Source organism: Arachis hypogaea, chromosome 15, assembly GCF_003086295.3.
Source record: "Arachis hypogaea cultivar Tifrunner chromosome 15, arahy.Tifrunner.gnm2.J5K5, whole genome shotgun sequence".
Lineage (NCBI taxonomy): Eukaryota > Viridiplantae > Streptophyta > Magnoliopsida > Fabales > Fabaceae > Arachis > Arachis hypogaea.
The window spans coordinates 114,436,191-114,439,624 of record NC_092050.1 but is presented as its reverse complement, the minus strand read 5'-3'; the positions used below and the strand labels follow the sequence as shown (position 1 = coordinate 114,439,624).

Below are 3,434 nucleotides of genomic sequence, written 5' to 3'. Positions count from 1 at the left end.
ATTCTTCGGTTAGTATCACAGTTTCGTTGCTCTTCTAACTTCTCTTCTTAGTCATCAATTCCTTCAAGAACTTGGCATAGAGCGGCATTTGCTCTATTGCTTCAGCAAAGGGTATGTTAATCTGTAATTTCTTGAAGATTTCTAAAAATCTGGAGAACTGGCTGTCATCCCCCTTCTTCTTCAGTTGTTGAGGATATGGGACTTTGGGAACATATGGCTTCAGCTCTCCTTCCTTTTGATGTGAGTTGGAGGTGGGGACTTGAACTTCATCTTGTTCCTCCTTCTTCCCAACTGAATCTTTCTCTTGTGGTTGCTTGGGAGTCTCCTTCAATTCCTTTCCACTTCTGAGGGTGATAGCCTGACACTCCTCCCTTTGGTTTGAGTCAGTATCGCTACGAGGGTTGTGTCTGGGAATTTGCTTGAATAGGTAGCCAATTTGTGTCTCAAGTTTCTTGATGGCAGCATCTTGATTCTGCATATTGAACCACACTTCTTCTCGGAATGCCTTACTGTCTTGAATCTCTTAGCATATGCCTTCAAGTAGTTTCTTAATCCTTGAGAGTCTGTCATCAGATGATGGTGGGTTGGGATTGGAGTGATGAGAAGGGTTATTTTGGTTTTGGTATGGATGTGGAGAAGTGTTGTTAGGGTGGTGTTGATATGATCTCTGTGTGGACTGTTGGTGAGCTGCATGGTTGTTGGGGTTGTGACGTCTCTAATCTTGGCCTTGATCCTGTTGATTTCCCCACCCAAAGTTTGGGTGATTCCTCCAACCAGGGTTGTAGGTCTTGGAGTATGGGTCATGATTTTACCTAGGTGAATTCCCAATGTAGTTGGCTTGCTCCTGACTACCCTCTGCTTCTTCATCCTCTCCTTCTTGGGTTGTTGATGAGGTGGTGATTACTGCTACTTGGTTCCTCTCCATCTTCTTGGTGAGGTCAGCTAATTGCTTGGTAATGAGCTTGTTTTGGGCCAGCAGTGCATCTACATTGTTTAGCTCCATCACTCATCTACTGTTGCCTCTTTCGGAGGCATAGAAGTAGTCATTCTCTGCTACAGTCTCAATAATATCTATGGCCTCCTCAATGGTCTTCTTCTTGTTTAGAGATCCCCCGAATGAGTGGTTTACTGCCTTCTTTGATTCATAGGAAAGGCCTTCGTAGAAAATGTGCAGCTGCACCCATTCATTGAACATATCTGGTGGACACCTTCTTGTCAGGTCCTTAAACCTCTCCCATGCTTCATATAGAGTCTCACCATCTTGCTGCCTGAAGGTTTGCACCTCAGCTCTCAGCCTGTTGATCCGTTGAGGAGGATAGAATCTTGCCAAGAATTTGTTCACCACATCTTTCCAGGTTGCTAAACTCTCCTTTGGGAAGGATTCCAGCCATTTAGATGCCTTGTCCTTGAGTGAGAAAGGGAACAGAAGTAGTCTATAGGTGTCAGGATGAACACCATTAGACTTCACAGTATCACATATCCTCAGGAAGGTGGTCAGATGTTGATTGGGGTCTTCTTGGACACTCCCTCCAAATGAACAATTGTTCTGAACAAGGGTGATGAGCTGTGGCTTTAGTTCAAAGTTGTTGGCATGTATGGTTGGCCTTTGGATGCTACTTCCGTAATTTCCTGGGTTTGGATTGATCTACGAACCCAGAACCCTTTTCTCTTGCCCAGCCTGATGTGCTGGACCTTCTCGGCCATGGTTGTGAGCCTCTTCTTCATGATGGTTCTCAATATTCTCATCCATATCTGGTTCAAAGTACTCCTCCTCTTCCTCAGCACCAACTACTCTCTTTCCTTTTGCTTCCCTCCTTAATCTAAGGAAGGTCCTCTCAGGTTCAGAATCAAAGGAAGTTGAAGCCCCACTTCTTCTCCCTGTCATACAACCAACAATGCACAATCAAGGAAATAGATGCAGAAACTATTCTTGTTAGAAATGCTGTTAGTGTGAGTGATGCAATATATCGAATAGTTAGTGAGTTAGTAAATTGAATTGTAAATAACGAAGAAAGAGGAGTAGGGGGTAAAGGGAAGAAAATAACTAAAACTGAAAGTAAATTACTCAAACAGAAATTTAAATCAAACAAAAAAAAAATGCTCAATCTAGTTATCCTCCAATCTAATCATTGTTGATACAAAATCAATCCCCGACAACGGCGCCATAAACTTGATGCATGGAAATTTGTCTCTCAACAATTTTCCTTCGGCAAGTATACCGAATTGTCGTCAAGTAAAAACTCACAATAGAGTGAGGTCGAATCCCACAGGGATTGATTGGTCAAGCAACTTTAATTAGAGGAATGTTCTAGTTGAGCGAAGCATAATTTGGTTTGATAGTTGCAGGAAATTAAATGGCGGGAAAGTAATAGCAAAAAATGTAAATGCTGAAAGTAAAGAGCTGAAAATAAATAACGGAAAGTAAATTGCAGAATCTTAAATGGGAATGGGGAAGATGCTCATAAAAGTAAATTGTAGAAATTAAAGAGAATGGGTAAGATCAGAAATGGGGAATTCATTGGGCTTAGGAGATGTTGCATTCTCCGGATCAAGTTCATTTTCACCTCTTCCTCAATCAATGCGTTCATTGATCTCCTTGGCAATCTTAAGTGATCAAATTACAATTCCTTGTAATTCAATCTCTCAAATCTTGATCAATAGCCAATTCCTTGGTCAATTGCTCATGAGAAGAGATGAAGTATGGTCACTGATTATACCACATGCATTCCCAAATCAAGTGTTAGTAGAATTATAGTCACCATATCCTTCCAACCCCAATTTGATCCAACATGAGAAAGCCTTTCTAGCATGATCTCTTCATTCCTCTTCCAAGGTTTAAAAGAGATCCAAGTTTGAATAGCTTCTTTTCCAAGATAACTGTCCAATTGGATGAAGATTGAAAGCTTTCTAGTAAAATCAAGAGAAAAGATAGAAGAAGAATAATGAAAACTAACATTGATCCATCAAATTACAACAGAGCTCCCTAACCCAATGAAAGGGGTTTAGTTGTTCATAGCTCTGGAAATGGAAAATAAAGATGGAAGATACATTCTGAAAATAAAACTAGAAGTGCAGAGAAAGTAAAATACAAAGAGTAGTTCTCCAATTTCCAACTCCCCAAAAGCTTTTTTTCTAATTCAAAACTACCCCTATATATACTACTCTTCTGATCTTCTAGTTGGTTCTTCAAGTTTTGGATATGGGCTTTTGGATCTTGAGTTTGAAGCAGTTATCCTCTTCAGTGGGCTTAGCTTTACTTGCAGAGAGAAAGTGTGAGGTAGGCAGGGTATTTAGCTCAGAACGTTAGTGGCGTTAACGTTAAGTGAGAGTGTGGGTTCGAGAACGTTAGTGACAATCACCTTTTTCACTAACGTTCCTAACCCAGGGATGATCCACGTTAACTTCAACGTTAGTGGCACTAACGTGACCACTAA

The 3,434-nt window shown here is 40.9% G+C and overlaps 1 non-coding gene across 1 annotated transcript; it reads left to right on the top strand.

Annotated features, from left to right (window-relative positions):
* Nucleotides 1-1,190: 1,190 nt before the first annotated feature.
* Nucleotides 1,191-1,297, top strand: LOC112753472 (small nucleolar RNA R71). The gene has a single exon (XR_003177859.1). It is a non-coding gene; the product is annotated as a small nucleolar RNA R71 (small nucleolar RNA).
* Nucleotides 1,298-3,434: the final 2,137 nt, after the last annotated feature.